This window comes from Castor canadensis, chromosome 10 (genome assembly GCF_047511655.1).
Source record: "Castor canadensis chromosome 10, mCasCan1.hap1v2, whole genome shotgun sequence".
In the NCBI taxonomy this organism is placed as follows: domain Eukaryota; kingdom Metazoa; phylum Chordata; class Mammalia; order Rodentia; family Castoridae; genus Castor; species Castor canadensis.
The window spans coordinates 22,866,336-22,886,329 of NC_133395.1; positions in this window are offsets into that span (position 1 = coordinate 22,866,336).

Here is a 19,994-nt window from a genome sequence, read left to right on the forward strand (position 1 = left end):
GCACATAGATGATGTAAGTATTCTCTCTTTGTAAAGTGTTGTTAAACATTAAAATCAGAGTACCATATGGTTATTTACTTAGTATTCCTGAAGAGCCTCAATTAATCACAACCTTGTTTTTCTTTTATTGACCTGCTATGCTTGAATTGCTAAGTTATTCTTAGTGATTTTGCATATGCTTTTATATTTAAAATCAAGTTATGATCATTGTGCTGTTTTTCATTTCATATATAATTAGTTTCTATGTTTTTGCACAAGATGTTAAATATATTAAAGAAGTTTTCAGTTTTGAGTGATTCGAAAAAGCCTGTGTGATGCAATTTTTGATGCCTTTGAAAAGATACATATAGCCACTTTTTGAATTCAAACATTATATTAATTTTAACTTCAAATTTTAATGTTTTGTATATAACATTATAATTCAAACATTATATTAATTTTAACTTCAAGTTTTAATGTTTTGTTACTTTGTATTGTTCTAACATGTAGCCATTCCAATATAAGTTTCCAAATGTTGTTGTTATGTTTTGGTATTTATGTTATAAGAATTTCTGAAGTTTCATAAAGAAAGAAGAGGAATAATAAAAATAAATCTTATTCATTCCTGGTTGAAATTCAAAATGGTATAGATATATGAAATACACACTCCCAATTTCTTAGAAATCAAAGCAGAGTATTACTGTAAGATCACCAATCCTGCTTCTATGTTTTTACCCAATTGATTTGAAAATATATTTATACAAAATCCAGCTTGTGGAAATTATAGATTTATTTCTAATCACTAACAATCAAGCAGCCATGATGTTCTTCAAATGATATGAAACGAGTTTAGTAAATGACATGAAGCTATGAATTTCCCAAAAACTGTAGAGCTTCACAGTACAAAAAAAATGAGTGTCAATGCATACACAGTCATATATGAGATCTGGGATTCCCATGGTCATGAAGCTATGACATGAAGCTATGAATTTCCCAAAAACTGTAGAGCTTCACAGTACAAAAAAAATGAGTGTCAATGCATACACAGTCATATATGAGATCTGGGATTCCCATGGTCAAATTCATACTAACTGATACATACTAACTGAATTAGTAAGTATCACATACTCTAATTCTAAAGTTATTTCCTGCAGTGGTGAGTGTTAATAATTCTGAAAACAATATATATGTATAACGGGATGGAACAATTAAATAAATTCATGACACATGGTTACTTCTTTATGTATGAATAATAAATTATCAAAAAATATAAGGAGAAGATTGGAATGATACCTATTGTGCAATCTAAAGTTAGTGACATTAGTTTTAACTGTGTCAAACCTAATAAGGAAACAGATAAACATATAAGGAAATATTTATAAAAACAAATAAGTATATACAGAAATATTTATAGATTTTATAATTGCACAGGTTAGTATACACACATATATTTCCTTGTAATGTCTGCTGAAAGGGCCTAGGCTAGAAGAACATATTCCAGTAACAATTAATACATGCAACAAGAATTAATTTCAAATACCATTCTCTACTTAAAGAACTAGATATACTTTTTATGCACGAATGAAAATAGAACAATGAAAAGCTACTGAAGCTTTTCTAAGAATGAGGGGAGAAGAATGATGAAAGAAAATGGTAGAGGGGAGGTGAATCTAATTAAAATATATTGTAAGCACATATATAAATGTGAGAGAATAAGTCTTTTCTGTCAAAGTCTGTGTTGCCATTTTAACTGCCTGTTCTTCCCGCTTCTTTGTCTGGATTACTGCTGAGCCCCGTCTGGCCATGGAAATTGCCCACTACACTGTGTATCTTAACACCTCCCCCAAGTTTGTATAAAATTTCAGCTGAACCAGAAGAGTGTTAATTTTTGATTTGGACCAATGTGGGTCAAGAGGCAAACTATTCATATCAGGGCTACGAGGGGGGTTGGATTGTCCATCACCCTTTTCCTAGTTTTGGTCATTTTCAGGCTGGCACCCTTCTTGCCAGTTTTGCATTGCTAAGACAATTCTTTGTTCCCATGTCTTTAATTGAGATATTCATTTTTAACAAATTTGGTGCATTGGCTGGGAAGCGTGACTTCCATCCAGGGAGAGGTGATCAGAGGACCCATTCTCTGTATGAGGTCTGCCTGTCTTCCTCATTGCAGAGGCCCTAGGGAGCCAGGCCACCAACACCCCTGGACTGGAGACCCATTCCTGGGCCTGGATTCTCTTAGCAATGCAGGAAAAAAGGCCTACCTACTGTGTTGGTCAAGCAGTCCTTTGCATAGGCCAAGGTAGGAAATGCCATTGGATGGCAAAGTATTCCTTGGTGACCGCCAAGGTCTTGGAGGTTTTATGAGAGCAAATGAGACATGTCTAAGATGGGAAGTGAGTGAGGAGTTCTGATCCGCAGTTCCATACATAGCCAAGCAGCTACATACAGCTTTCCTTCCAGCCCCAAGGTCTTAGTTGGGGATTTATACTGACAGGCCTATTGCTAAGTAGTGCCTTCTACTGGATATCATCCCATGAGGGAATCAGTAGAAGAGGAACAAAAGCTTGGGGTAGTGAAGGAGGGTGAACACTACTGGGTTCTCTCACCAGCCAGATAGACCAGGATAGACAATACCAAGAACAGCTCTGGGAAAATGGATCCACAAATAAAATCCTTTCAGGCAGCCCCTCAGGATAAATGTTAAGATACTAGTCTGATAACCCAAGGAGTGAAGGCAAAAAGAAGCAACAGATGATTAAATATTGCTGTTTTATTTGGACTCATGGATCCATTCTTAAACCCGCAGGTTTCTGGACAAAATTAGGGTTGGGACTGGATCTGTCAATTACTGATTGAATATGCTAATTATAAAAGCCCAACAAGCATAGAAGAAATTGAATATGCTTTCTGTTGGAGATGGGGACCTATAGAACTATTCCCTCTAAAATAAGTAAAAGATCATAAAACTGAAAATAAAGTGGAGCAAAGCCTTCTAAATGGGACCCTCTTTCCCATTTGCTCCTCCCTTATGATTCAGGGGCTCCTCAGCCAGAATCCCAAGATCAGAAAGAAAGCCTGGGTCTGGAATCCCCAAAGGTTCAATTTAGCCCTGACTCTGAGCCCTCATATGACTCCTAACTAGTCTTGGGTTACAGCTCATCCCTCTTGTGGCTCAAATAGGAACTTCAGCAATGTCAGAGGGACATTCAAAACCTCCCCTTACCCTCCTCTCACAAGACACTGTCCCAGATCTTTTGCCCATTCAGAGAGGTCCTGACTGGAGGTGGAAACTTTGGTTTTGTCAATGCTCCACTGAATAGTTCTGTGGTTTGAAGTTGTAAGGGAGAGTTAAAACCCATTTAAGAAGATCTTCATGAGGTTACTGGCCAGCTTGATCAGTTCCTGGAAATGAAAATTTATACCAGTCTGGGAATCTTATTCTCTGGGGAGGAGAGCATTATAAGGAAGGCTGTCTTGGCTATATGAGAGAGAGAACACTGGCCAGGGCTCGAGAATTGACCACAGTGATAGAAAATTTTCTCTTGAGGATCCTCATTAGAATAAAAATATCCTAATGTCAGGAGGGAAAGGGGAACTTAGAAACCTGATTATCCAAGGAATTAGGGAATCTGTTCCAAGGTCCCAAAACATAGCCAAGGCCTTTGATGTGCAGCAGACAAAAGATGAGGGACCTGCTAAATTCTTTCATAGATTAAAAAACCCAATGAGAAGATATTCAGGGTTAAATATAGATGATTCCCTGGGACAAGAAATGCTAAAACACCATTTTGTAACTAATAGTTGTCTGGACATTGCTAATAAATTGCAAAGAAATTGAAAACTATGAAGACAAGAGTTTAGATATTTATTAAGAGAAGCACAAAAGATTTATGTAAGACAGAATGAAGAGAAACAAACACAAAAGGTAAGATTATGCTAGCCACCATGGGGCAGGCCATTGGGGAAAAATACTTCACAAAGAGCTGAATACCAATCCCCCAAAAGCCTTGGAAAGGAAGGCAGGGTTCATAGACACAGGGGGAAAGAAAAACAAATGACATCAATATGGGAAACCAGGACATTTCAGATGAGAATATCTTGAAGAGAAAAAGGAAGAAAAGATAATTCCCCTCATGATCTTTGAGCAGGAATAGGAGTATGTGGATCTTTTACATGGATGGATCCTATGGAGAACCCTTGATAAATTTAAAAGAAGGAGCAAAAGAAAAAGGGGTCATATTTTTGGTAGACTCTTGGGCAAGTCAATAATCCCTCACTAAGGCCCCTCTAAGTTTCTCTCATACTCCAGAATGGTTCTCCATTTTCAGAGTAAAGGGAATGTAATTCATTGTTCCTTTTTTTGAGCACACTCAAATGAACTTCCACGGTACAGTAATTTGGGTCAGCCTCCTTTTCATACCTGATGCTGAAATCAACCTACTGGGAAGGGATTTAATGTCTAATATGGGCATAGGAATAAAAGTAGCTAAAAAGAATTCTGAAATTTCTTTAAATCTGATGACTATGAAAAATGAGAGCCAAATTCAGCCCCAGGTTTGGACTAAAGATGGAAATAGAGGGGGATTACAAATTTATGCAATCATATTGACCTAAAAATCCTCATATAAAAGTACAGAGGAAGAAATACTCTACTCCCCTAGAGCAGAGATTAGGTCTGAAATGCATAATTGAGGAATTATTAAAATATGGCCTTCTGGAACCTTTAACACTGCTATCCTACCAATAAGGAAATTGGACAGATCCTATCAGCTAAGAAAGGATCTCAGAGCTATCAACCAAATAGTTCACAGAAGACACCATGTAGTCCCAAATCCCTATATTCTTCTCAACAGGATACCCCCAATCATCAGTGATTTGGTGTGATAGATTTAAAAGATGCATTCTGGGCCTCTCCTATACTGAAGAGTAGCAGGGACATCTTTGCATTTGAATGAGAAGACCTCCAAACTGGCAGGAAACAACAATATAAGTGCACAGCCCTCCCCTAAGGCATCACTGATTCTCCAAATTTGCTGAGCCAATTTTAGAATGAGTAATGGAAGAGTTTTCCCTCCCTCTCAGGATAAGTTTATTAAAATACGTAGATGATCTTCTGTCATCCAGACTTACTGAAAAAGAAGTAACAGATGTTACAGTCAATCTTCAAAATTTCCTGGGCCACCAAGAACTAAGGGTCTCAAAATTAAATTAAATTTTATAGAGGAAGAGGTAAGATATCTGGGACACCTGATCAGTAAAAGGAAACATAGACTGAACCCTGAGAGGATACAAGGGATTACTAGAATGCTCTTGCCTCTAAGAGGGAACTTCAAAAATTCTTAGACGGCTTGGGTACTATAGGCTTTGTATAGAATCCTACTCTCTTAAAACCAAAACACTGTATTCCAAACTGCTGGAACAAGAGCCTGATTCCTTAATGTGGAAGTCAGAAGAAATTCTGATAATAGAAAACCTCAGTCTCTGATCACTGTCCACTGTGTTATCAATACACGTTCTGGAGAAATCTTCTCATCTAACTCTTTGTTAGTGTAGATAAAGGAACAGCTTAGGGAGTCTTCACCCAGTAACATGGATGGAAAAAACAGCTTATAGCTTATCTGTCCAAAATTCTTGATCCTGTCACATAGGGATTGCCAGAATGTGTCCAAGCAGTAGCAGCCACTGCATTATTGACTGAAGAAAGCAGAAAGCTAACCTTTGGTGGTCTCTAGTAGTCAGCAAACCACAGGTCAGGGATATTCTACAGCAGAGGGTGGGAAGATGTTTAACTGATTCCAGGATTTTAAAATATGAGGCTATCCTACTAGAAAAGGATGATCTACAAATTCTAAGTATGCATTCAGGGTGGTACACATCTTTGGGAAGATATGAATAGAAAGGTGATTAATTAATAGTAAAGGACAGGATCTAGTCAACAAGGAATTGAAAAAACTGCAAGAGAGTCTCATGCTTCCTGAAGAAATTGCCATAGTCCATGTCCTGGGACAACAATGGCATGGCTTCCCAGAAGCTCTAGAAAACAGTTTGGCTGATAAGGCTGTGAAGGAGGCTGCTTTCTATCCGGAACTCCACATGTTACATCTCACCCCCATCATCCAGGCACCATCCATGAATCCCATTTTCAATCCTTGAGATAGGCTCCAACTAGAGAAGTTGAGTGCTTCTCAAACCCCAGAAGGGAAATGGCTTCTTCCAGATGTAAGAGAAGTGCTTTCAAAGCTCTTTATGAGAGAAATAGACTCAATTATGTCAAGGAAGTCATTGGGGAACCCAAGCCATGTGTGATTCTACTCTCAGGGCTTATGTCAGCCCAGGAATTTATGCCTTGGCAAAGCAGGTTATTGAGAGCTGTTTAACTTGCAGAAAAGTTAATAAGCTGGCTCTGAGAGGACAAGGTCCAGGAGGAAGAAGTCCAGGATTAAGGCTCTTCCAGAGTATTCAAGTAGATTACACAGAGTTACCTTTGGTGGGCCATTTAAATTATTTACTGGTCATAGTGGAACATCTAACCAATTGGGCTGAGGCTATGCCTTTATCAAGTGCCGCAGCAAAAGGAGTGGTTAAAGTACTTTTGGATAATAAAATTCCTACATTTGGAGTTGTTGAAAATATAGATTCAGTTAACAGGAACCACTTCACAGCCAATATAATTAAGGAATTAGCAAAGGCACTAAGCTTCAAATGGCTATATCATACTACATGACACCCCTCTTCCTCAGGAAGAGTTGAAAGGGTGAACCAGACCCTAAAAAGAAAATTAACCAAATTACTTTTTGAGGCCAGGCTACCCTGGACTAAGTGCTTATTCTTTGCCTTGCTTAGGATAAGAAAAGCTCCCCAAAAGGATATAGGAGCTTCTCCTTATGAAATGTTATATGGGTTACTTTATGTAGGCCAGCTCTCATGCCTTCCCTCCTTTGAAACCAAAGACTAGTTCCTTTGAAATTATGCACTCAGTCTTGTCATCTCATAGACATCAAGGATCACTGGTTCAGATCTCAACACTAAAGTTCCCAGCACCCCCACATCAGCCTGGATTTTACATCCTGGTCAGAACTTGGAGTGGAGAAAAGCTTGAGCCATCCTGGGAGGGACCATATCAGGTGCTACTCACTAGCAAAACAATAGTGCATACCACTGAAAGAGGATGGACCCACTACACTCAAATAAAGCAAGTACCCCAGGGAGAGCATTGGGCCATGTGATCAAAACCAAAAATAACTTTTGAAAAGACTTTAATGGGAGTGTTGTTTCTTTTCCATTTAGGAAATGGCATAACCACTATTAATGTTCCCCAGGCTTCCTCTCCCATAACTATCAAGTTTGATTCATGTCTTGCTATCCTTTGTGGTGGCCTTAGAAATCAATGTTACATTCAGGGCTTAGATATTTATGTGTGCGTCACGCCCCACTCCCTGTTCCTATCAGGATAATTACACTAGTCAATATAATGATCTTCTATGCACTAGTTTAGGTGATATGGATGGACAACATACTCAAATGGGAGTGCTGCACAAATGGCTTCATGGAATTCTAGGTATATAAATCACCCATTTTAGAAACAAGTTCTGCCAATGATATGAATTCATAGGGTCATGCCCCTCCCAACTGTCAAGCATCTTCAATGTAACCCCCTTATAGTGGTTAACAATGATTCTTCTTCTATGTCCACTGTGCCCAGCAGCAAAACAGGAAAGCCATGCATTTCTCATATGTAAGAGGGTGCCATCTTGACTGAGCCATCTTGAGTGAGGTAGGACACCCAGCTTCTGAAGACACCTGACTTGAACTTGCAGGGAACTGGAAAGGGTGCTTGAATATGAAACCGGTCACTTGGCCTAACTGCCTGAGGGAATTCACCATAGAAAAACACTTAGCCTTTCCTGACAGAGAGCTCAGGTATCAGAAACTCCTTTCCGGCAGGCCAGGTTGGAGACTGAGAATTGGAGTGATATGGAAAAGAACAGACCATAGATTTCTGGGTCTCCCAACCACATTGTCCTTGTAGAAACCTTCCACCAAGAGCACTCTTGGCAGGAAACACCCAAAGGTCTGTGACCCTGCCCAAACATGCCACAAAAGCCCCATTGAATAAGGTCAATTTAAAAAATAAAACACCCAGCCTCTACTGAGAATTCCAATTAGAGCAGCTGCTTAGTAGTAAACAACCACAAGCAATAAGCATCCAACTGAACAAAACTGGATTTAAAAGATCACACCCTGGGACACTGTCCCCAAATCTACCACTAGAAGCAGACATAGAAAAAGGGAAGTTTGGACTGGGTCCAAGTGGGCAAAACAGCCAGTGGACCTAGCCTCTTGAGCCACCTGTGTCCACCTCACAGAAGGAGCGTCCTTCAGCTTTGAGTTATTCAAAGTCTCAACCCCTCATCTACAAAACCCACCTTACCCAAAACAACTCAGAGGACAAAGCTGTTAAAACCAATTAACCATTTCGGCTATCTCTCCCTGAGGTCCCACCTAGAAATGCAACTTCACCTTTCTGAAGCTGTTTCCATAACAACCAGGGCAAGGAGGACAGAGAAATGCACTCCTACAGACAAGTACTATACGCTTTTGTTGTTGTTTTATGTTCATTTGTTTTTTAAAAAATCAGTTTATTGTGTTTACTGTTGCTATTGTTGATCTTATCTTACTTTGTTTTTGGAACTTTGTTTAATTCTTCCCATCCAATTTTTTCTTGTTGAACTTTTTCGCTCATCTTTCTTCCATTCTCTATTTCTCAGTTACTAATATCTAGAGCTCCCTCACACTACTATCTCCTAAACCTTCCTCATCTTCTTCTCATTATCCCTTCTCCTTCCCCACACCTACCCTACTCAATTTCCAATCCTTATACTCTTGAACCAATGTCAGCATCTAGATCATACTCCGAGAATTAAGAATTGTGCTTATATACAACCTAACTGGAAAGACAAATTCAGGCATCAATTGTTCCTTACTCATTCAAATACTTGATTTGTTGCTGAACTGTTTACCTGATTTCTGCAGTTATCCATGCACCCAAGGAACTAAGAGGGATATTATACCAACAGATGCCCAAAACACCGTGCAGAAATTTAAGTATGAAAAACCTAGACAATAGTTCACCTCAGAACTCCCACCACAACAACTCAACATCTGAATCCAAAGATAATTAAGTGGCTGAAATGTCAGAGATAGAAATCAGAGGCCTACGTTTAAAAATGTTCAAACATCATAAAGAGGACTCAAGTAAACAGATGAATCATCTTCGGAAATTAATCATGGTCCTAGACAAGAAAGTCAGTGCTACAGAATATAAATTCAGCAAGGAAATGGAAATTATGAAAAAAATCAAGTTAGAATGTTAGTAATAAAAACCTCAATATGTCAAATGCAAATCACAATGGACAGTGTTAGCAGCAGACAAGATCAAGTGGAAGAAAGAATTTCAGAGATGGAAAACAAGATCCAGGAGCTATTGCAGGCAAACAATAACTTAAAAATTATCCATGAATACATAACATAATAATGTAAGAACTCTGGGACCTGATCAAAAGACCATACCTCTCATGGGGTGAAAGAAGGAGCTAAAATACAAACCAGAGGCACAGAAAATCTATTCAATGAAGTCATAGCAGAAAATTTCCCAGATCTATGTGACAATATAGACACCTATGTACAGGAGGCATTTTGAACTCCAATTAGACATAATCAGAAAAGAACAACACCACAATACATCATAATTAAAATGCCAAATCTAGTAAATAGAAAAATGATACTGAAAGCTTCAAGAGAAAAATGTCAGGTCATATACAAAGGTAACCACATAAAATCACCTCAAACCTCTCAGCACAGAAGGTAAAAGCCCAGAAAGCATGGAGTAATATAATTCACGCTCTATGAGACAATAACTGCCTACCAAAAATATTTTATCTAGCAAAGCCACCCTTCAAGCTTGAGGGAGAAATAAAGACCTTTCAAGACAAGGACAAGATAAAACAGTTCATATCCACCAAGCCTACATTATAATGCATACTTGAAGGAGTAATACACATGAGACAGAATGAAAAACAATCACAAATATGACAGATTAAGAAAGAATAAATAGCAAGGGGAATTGATGCACCTATAAGTGCTAAGAAAATAGAAAGCATGATCAACTTGGAAAACCAGCAAATCCCAAAGTTGAAAAAAGCCAAAAGTAAAGAAAAATTAACATGACTTAATATGGGAAAAAAGCAACAAAATTCCAAGAATCAGTAAACATTTCTTAAACACAACTCTAAATATAAATAGATTTAACTATCCCATCAAAAGACACAGATTATCAGATTGGATCAAAAAGAAAGGTACAACAATCTGTTGTCTACCTCACAACCAAAGACAAACACAAACTAAAAGTTACAGGTTGGAAAAAGGCTTACCAGGCATGCAGAAACCAAAAAACAAGCAGGAGTAGCTATTCTCAGGTAAAAGAAAACAGATTTTATGTAAAAATCAGTTTGAAGAGATGAAGAATGCCATTGCATATTAATAAAGGAAACAGTCCAGCAAGAAGATATAACAATTCTAAATATATATGCTCTGAACATTGAAGCCCCCACATTCATAAAACAAGAACTTCTGAGTTTAAAGGAACAGATAGGACCATATACAATAATTCAAGCTCATCAACAGACAGAATGTCCAGGCAGAAAATTAACAAAGATATCTTAGAATAAAGTAATATCTTTGACAAAATGGACTTAGTAGATACTTATAGAGTATTTCATTTTATTTTCAGCAGCCCATAGAAAGTAGAGCACATCGTAGGTCACAAGGGAAACCTCAACAAATACAAAAAAAATTGAAATGGTCCACTGTATTCTAGCAGACCATAATGTAATAAAATTAGAAATACACAGTAAGGAAAACCACAAAAACATTTCAAACTCATGGTGATTGAATAACACACTTTTGATTGAGCAATGGGTCATTGAAAATATTAGAAAAGGAAGTAAGAAATTCCTAAAATCAAATGAAAATGAAGACACAATTTGCCAGATTCTGTGGGATTCAGCAAAGGAAGTCTTAAGAGAATTTATAGTCATAAGCACCAACATCAGACAACTAGAGAAAAATCAGATAAACAATCTGATAGTACATATCAAAATCCTAGAAAAACAAGAATAAGACAACCCCAAAAGTAATAGATGGAAAGAGATTATAAAAATTGGGGAAAAAATATCAATGGAGACCAAAAAACAATGCAACAAATCAACAAAAGAAAAAGCTGGTTCTTTGAAAAACTAAACAATAAACCTCTATCAAAAATAAATAAAAGAAGAAAGGAGAAGATCTAAATTAATAAAATCAGAGATGAAAAGGAGAATATTACAATAGGCACCAATGAAGTTTAGATGATCATACAGGAATACCTTAAAAATACTCCTGCAAACTGGAACATGAAGAAGAAGTTGATAAATTTCTTGACACCTATGACTCATCTAAAATTGAACCAAGAGTTATTAAAAATGTAAACAGATTTGTAACAAATTATGAGATTGAGATAGTTACAATGAACCTCACAACAAAGAAAAACCCAGGCTCTGATGGATTCACTGCTGAAATCTACCAGGCTTTTAAAGAAGAACTAACACCAATGCTTCTCAAATTATTCCAGAAAGTACAAATGGAAGGAATACTACCAAACACATTCTACACAGCCTACCAAAGCCAGATAAAGACACATCAAAAAAAGAAAGTTGTAGGCCAACATAATAGCCTCAAAAATCCTGAATAAAATACTTGCTAACAGAATCTAGGCACACATAAAAGAAATCACACACCATGACCAAGTAGGTTTCATTCCAGGGATGTAGGGATAGTACAACCTTTGCAAGTCAATAAATGTAATGCAACCCATAAACAGAATCAAATACAAAAAACACACCATCATATCAAGAGATGCAGAAAAAGTCTTTCACAAAATTGAACATCCTCTCATGATAAAAGCTCTGAAGAAATTAGGAATAGAAAGCAAGTTCCTAAACATTACAAAGACTATTTGAGACAAATCTATTGCCAACATCATACTGAGGAAAAATTGAAACCATTTCCTCTAAAATCAGGAACTAAGCAGGGATGTCCACTCTCCCCTCTCTTATTCAAAATAGTACTGGAAATCCTAGCCAAAGCAATAAGACTGGAGAAAGAAATACAAGGAATTCAAATAGCGAAGGAAGAATTCAAATTGTCCCTATTTGCAGATGATGTGATCCTACACCTGAAAGACCCTTAAAACTCAACTAAAAAACTCTTAGATCTGATAAACACTTTCAGCAAAGCAGCAGGATACAAGATCAATACTCAAAAATCATTAGCATTTCTATATGCAAACAATGAACAGTCTGAGAAAGAAATTAGGAAAACAATACCAACCACAATAGCTTCAAAAAAGTTAAAATACATAGGAACAAATTTAACAAAGGAGGTGACTGACCTACACAATGAAAACTGCAAGTCACTAAAAAACGGACACCCTGTGCTCATGGACTTGCAGGATCAATGTTGTGAAAATGTCTCTTCCACTGAAAACAATCTGTATGTTCAGTGCAATCCCTATCAAAATTCCAATGATGCTCATTACTGAGATAGAAAAGTCAATCTTAAAGTTCATATTGAAGTACAAAAGATCTCAAATGGCCTAAGCAATCCTGAGCCAAAAGAGCAATACTGAAGTATCACAATACCTGACTTCAAATTAAACTACAAAGTCATCATAATAAAATAAGCATGGTGCTGGCACAAAAGCAGACACTGAGACTAGTGGAATAGAATAGAAAACACTTACATAAACTGATGTAACAACAGCCATTTGATTTTTCACAAAGATGCCCAAAATATGTGCTGGAGAAGATAGTCTCTTCAAAAAGTAGTGCTGGGAAAACTGGATTTCCACCTGCAGAAGACTGAAACTAGATTCCAGTTTCTCACCTTGTACAAGCATCAGTTCAAAATGGATTAAAGTTCTTAATATAAAATCTAAAACAGTTAAATTAAACCAGGAATAAAGGGGAGAATACACAGGACCAAATAGGCATAGGTAATAACTTCATAAATGGAATGCCTATAGATCAGCAATTAAGAGAAAGTACTGAAAAATGGGACTGTTAAACTAAAAAGCTTCTGCATAGCAATGAAAACAGTTACCAAACTGAGAAGACAGACTACAGAATGGGAGAAAATATTTGCCAACTATACATCTGATAAGGGATTAATAACCAGAGTACACGGGGAGCTCAAAAACTCACCTCTTACACAATCAACAACCCACTGAATACACGGGCAAATGGACTGAACAGACAACTCTAAAAGGAAGAAATACAAATGGCCAATGATCACCTGAAGAAATGCACTACATCCTTGATGCTAATTAAAACTACATTGAGATTTCACCTTGCTCCAGTCAGAATGGCCACCATCAATAACACAAAGAATAACCAATGCTATTATTTGTACTGCTGGGGGAAGAGGAACACTTATGCACTATTTGTGTGAATGTAAATATTTGCAACCACTATGGAAAGCAATATGTAGGTATCTCAAAAAAAAAAAATAAGATCTACCATACAATCCAACCGTACCACTTCTAGGCATATACCCAAAAGAATATACTCCAGGATATAATAGAGCCACTTGCACACCCATGTTTATTGCAGCACTATTTACAATAGCCAAGTTTTGGAAGCAGTGCAAATGCCCCACAAGTGAAGAGTGGATTAAGAAAACATGGTATACATACGCAATGAAGTTTTATTCAGTCACAAAGAAGAATGAAATTACTTTGCTTGGATGTAAATGCATGGAACTGGAGAACTTCATGTTATGTGAAGTAAGCCAAGCTCAAAAAGTCAAAAATCTCATGTTTTCTCTCATATATGGAAGCTAGACCTGTAAGTGAAAAGTATTTATGGAAACATATATGACCAAAATTGTATTAGTGAGTCTGTCTGTGGAGACTACTAAGGGTGAGAGAAAGAAAATGTTATAGAATGAAAAAATTGAAACAACTCATCTACATATGAATATAATATAATGCACTGTATAACAACCTGTTGAACATTAGGAAAACATGGTGATGGAGAGTGAGTAAGTAATGGAAGGGAGGGTGTCAGTGTGATAATAGCAGGATATATACAGGTTTGAAGTACCAAGGCACAACTCCCTTGAACTATCAATATACACTTAATTTAAAAAAAATGAAGGGCAGGAGGGAAAAACAAATCTTTTCGAGGGGTGGGTACCAGTGGGAGGGGGTAATAAGGACAGGGGCATATATGGTTCATGTATTCTATATGCATTAAGAAAATAGAAGAATGAAACCTGTTGACATTGTTTTATGGAGGGGGGAAAGCAAAAGGAGAATGATGGAGGCAAATTTAGTTATGATATATAACTAAATATATATCAATATATTTATCATATATAAATATATATATCAATAATATATGATATATTGTATGCCACTGCACAATTATTATATATTAATAGAATCATAAAAAAATAAAATAAATAGGTGAGAGCAAATAAATGGATCTGTTATGCTTAAGAACTCTAAATAATTTGTGTAAACAATTCCTCATCAAGGAGGTGAATTCAACTCTCTACTGAAGAAGTACCCACTGAAGAGAATGACTTCCTTGTAAAGAGCATAGTATGCAAAGGGGGGGAAATGTGACAGTATACATTTTTGGCAGAGAACCCAAACAAGCAGTAAACATTACCTAAGTCAAAGACAATGCTTAACATCAATAATCATTTGTGTTGTATCCTGGGCACTCATGACTAACTATGATGACATTGACACCACATATATTATTTTATGCAATGAAACCTATGACCCCCACTTAATCGATGGAAAACAAGATTGATCCTAATAAAAAATGCTTTGTAACATGCCTGATCAACACTTCTCAAAATGCTCAAATTCACAAAAAATAAGTAAGTGTCACAACCAAGAGAATTCTAAGGATATATGATGACAAAGTATAATGCATTACCTTTCATTGAACAGGAGAAGTTTAAGTGAAAAAATAAAGTCATCAGAATAAAGTATGGGATTTAATTAATAATTAGGTGTTAATACATTCTCATCAGCTGTGACAAATGTGCCAGATTAACTTAAAATACTTAGAATAAGAAACACCTTGAATAGTGTATATAGGAACTCTCAGTGACATCTTTATTAATTTTTTGCAAATCCAAACTTACTCTAATAAATAAATAAAAAGTTCATTTGAAGGTAAACTGAATCTGAGATGGATATTTACAAACAGAATCAGCTTTATTTCATTTCACTACAATAGTTTCCTGACTTAAATATGGGAAATTATAGACTTTTCAGAAAAAGATTTTATCAAATAGGTATCAAAATAAGAGAAATATCAGAAGATTTTTTAATGACTATAGAAATTGATGATTAAAATTTTTTATTTTTTAATTTTTATTGTTTTATTATTCATATGTGCATACCATGCTCGGGTCATTTCTCCCCTCTGCCCCCACCCCCTCCCTTACCACCCACTGCCCCCCACATCTCCCCCCACCCCCCCAATACCCGGCAGAAACTATTTTGCCCTTATCTCTAATTTTGTTGAAGAGAGAGTATAAGGAATAATAGGAAGGAACAAGGGTTGATAATTCAAACTTATTCATTCAAATTTTTATTGAATTAAAAATTATATAAATGATTGCAGTGAGATTTCATCTAAAAGCAATACAGTCATTCCCCAGGACGTTTGGGGGACTGGTTCCAGGACTCCCTCACACACCACAATCTGCAGATTCGAAAGTCTCCTTTATAAAATATCATAGTAATTTTAAATAGTAATCTTAAGTACAATAGTATAGTGTTAGGATCTTATAAAAATCTTTACATATACTTTAAATCATCTGTAGATAGCTTAAGATACCTAACAAAGTGTAAATGCTATAAAAATAGTATACCTGGCTATTGGACAAAAATGACAAAAGTCTACACGTTAGTTAATAGATGCAATATTTTTCATCAAAAAATTGATTCAATATATAGTGTGGAACCCACAAATAGGAAGAGCCAAATGTATTTGTTATACAGTGTGACATGAATTGTTCTACATTCCTGTTTCCCTGAACTTGGTAATGGAAGGAGCTTCTTCTGTTCACAGAGTTGCACTATATGAAGAAGGTGGGGCTATACCCTAGCTCCTCACTGGGACAGTTTCTCCTGAAGCGCGACAAGATGCAGATTCCATGTGTGTGAGGACACTATGAGAACATTTTCCTAGTTCAAACTAGACATGTTAGGTCACCAATATCACCATGTAATAATAACTCTGATGACATTTAGCTTATACATCTGTTCTCTAACTTGTTCCAAACTTGAGAAAGCAGAAACTTGCAATATTAATAACAATTCAATTAAATAAAATAGATTTCCTTTTTACAAATAATGATTTTCAGACCTTCTAAAATCAAATTGACTAAGTGACTAAAGTGTTCTCCCTCCCTTCTCCCCATTAAATGGTGGAATGGTAAGTTGATGATCATTGCCAGAAGGAATACTGTAGGTAATGAAAAATAATCAGGGCTAATATATTCAAGTTTAATTTTCTCTAGTATAATAATGGCATTGTTGAAAATCATCTTCATTATTCCAAATGTTACAAGTGTGCTCTCAATAAAGCAACAGAATTCTTTAAGAAAATAATTATCAATGTAAGACTGAGCTAATTGTTTAAAAAGAGTTGTCTTGCACAGACAACTCAGCACTTTAAAGTATCAAACTGCCCTTTCCCAAAGAAACAGGAATCATAATATTGCTATTGAAAATGTTCATTACACTAAATGAGAGTGCAATTAGCTTCAAAAAATCTTAAGTATTCCAATTTGCTGTCAAGAGAAATTATACATCCAAAATATGTTTATTAGCTGCAGTGTGTTAAAACTTCTGATTCAAGAATATTTCCTATTACATTTTAAGAAAAATTTATCTTAAAGAAAACTTCAATTGCAATTTTTAACTAAATATTACATAGTATGCTAAAATATATGGAAATATTAGTTTTATAAAACCTTTCATATCCTTTTCATTTTTCCAATTGATATCACCATTTGGACTAGTATACTTTTATCCACTCAAATTGTATGGCAATTTTGGTACATTTTACAAATATATCTGTCCTGATGTAAAGACTAATATTTTCCATCCTGATTTTATAATCTAAATAATATCATGATGTAATAATTATTTTTCAATTTAGTTATAAAACATGTATTAGGGTTAATTTAAGTTAATTGTGTTTTCATTAATATTGTGAATGCTTCACACCATAAAATACCTCTCTCTCACTGTATGCATATATGTTATGTGTGTGTGGGGTGTGCATGGATTGAGCCCAGGGCCTCACACATGGTAAGCAAGCACTGTACCACTTGAGCCATGGCCTAACCCCAACATATGTACATACATCTTTTTCACATGAGTTCATTCTCTGGAAAAATTTAAACAAGCCAGGCATTGCCATGCTCCCTGTAATCCCAGAACTCCAGAGGCTGAGCAGGAGCATCACCAGCTCAAAGGCAGTCTGGGCTAAACAGTGAATTCCAGCTCAGCCTGAACTACATGATGGGACTGTGTCTTAAACAAACAACAAAATAGGAATTGAGGATGTAGCTCTGTGGTTGAGTGTAGTGTTTACATAAAATGGATAAGGCTCTGGGTTCAATCCATAGTACCATAAGAAAATAAGTAAATAAAAATAAGTCAAGAAAAATTGCCTGATGCTTAAAGAGAATGGGGACATAAATTTATTAATGCACAAGGGCTTTAGATTTCCAGTGTAACACAGAAAATGTAGATGAATCAAAGTAGCTGAGAAATTTATTGTTCACAGAGATGATTCAGAACATGTTTGAGGAGTTAAAAAACTCTACCTCATAGAACTATATCAGAGAAATATGGGAACAATAAGAAAAATACATTTTGTGAAAACAATAAAGCTATAAAATAATTATCTCACACTTATTTGTCTCAGAGGCAAAAGGAATTCTTTGAACATTTTTATCATTGGTTAACCCTCACAATAGCTTCAGGCATTGGTAAAGTTCACTCGGGCAGGTATGTAAAATGAGAAAAAATTAACTTCACAATGATTTTGAGATAAAGAAGATTAATATATAATGTGTTTCATTTTTGAAAGTGGTATAATTCTAAATGTATACAAGATGAGTTATTTATCCTGATGGTTCCTCTACTGTATATACAGTTAGTCACCAATCAACATAAACAATAACTAAAATGATGGTTCAGAGATACATGTCTCATTAGTAAAAAACATCTCAGACAATAAGCTTGAGATGTTAGCAAACTTGGTCAGTAGGAAAATGATAAAAAATGCAAAATGATTTTAGAGGGCATAAAATCATAAGACTGATAAGAAATTTGTAGGATACAATATGTAAAAGAGAAAAAGGTTTTGGACAAAAAATAGATGCTGGAAGGTAAGGTATTCAGCCTTTCTCAGTTATTTTCTAATGACATCAAGTGTGAGTAATCATAACATGGAAACAATTCAGATATGTTAATACAATTAAATATTGTGTAATAGCAAATATCAATACATATTATTCATACATCGAAACAAAACATTGAATAAAACACCAGTTCTTGTTCTTGTTTATGAAAGCAGGAGTCTAACAAAAAGGATCTCTTCCAGAGGATAAAGGATTCAGTTACAAAACAAAGCAAATATGAAAGAATGCAAATCTTGTCTTGAAACATCACAAAGTTCAAGCATTTCCATGTAAAGTAGTCTAATTGTGATTGATTAGTACTTTTCTGCTTATATTCTTTCATGGTTTGAAACAATAGAAGTTATTTTCTGAAAAACTGATATTGGCTTCTTCCTCATAGCTTAAATTTCTTCCAAATCTTTGAAGTAGCTCATGGTGGAATTGGTAATTATAACATTTTCCATTGGTATGTACTGGGTAAATCTGATATCACTTGATGCAGTTTCTAGTGTTGATAAATTATGTTACCCCTGAAATTTGCAATATAAATATCATTTCTAAGTCAACAACAATTGATCCATGGAAGATGAAAAGTAATGTTTCCTCATAAGTAAAAATTTCAAAAGAGGAATGGCATCTTGGATAACTAAACAAAACTTACAGCTGTAGATAATATAAGAACTGATATTTGACTGGCAGCTTAACAACAGTCACCTTATCATGGCGATATGGTTTCATATAAGTTGTCTTCCAGTTATTCAGAATCTAAGAAAAAAAATTTATCCTCCATACTTATTATTGCCATGGGCTTTGTTTATCAATTGTCTAAGAGATTTTTGACATGATTCCAACTTGATTCAGAAGGTCTCAGACACCCAGTCATGACCCACACTTCTCACTCTTAAGGTTGTCTGATACCATTGTGTTACGTATATACCTTTGTCGCTGGTTACTTTTGTTCAAAATTCTGTTATCAAGCTTCTCTCATAATTTCTACTCTTATCCCATTTTTTTCATTGTTGAATGACTCCTCTACAATTAACTCATAAAATTTACTATAAATGGACACTTGCATTGTTTTCAAGATGGATTATAGTGAAAATTTTTACTAAAAATTTAAAAGTGGCATTGCAACATCATAAAATAAGTTTTCATTTTTGAAAATTATTGTTTTAATCAATAGGGGTAATCACTCTATCGATTTATCATCTATCTATCATCTATCTGGCTGTCATCTTCCTTGTATATTTTCTTTCTTAATTATATCTGTCCTCTTCTTAAATGTCAGTCACTTAATGCTAGCTATTCTATTTACTCTTTACATTCCCCTTAACATATTTTCATATGTTTCCCATCATATTGCCATTTTTGTTGTGTTTTGTGAGAAAATTTGGCTCCATCATTCCTTTCACAAATGTCCTCTATATTTGTACCCTTTCACACACTTTAACACATATGAGTTTCATTTCAGCATT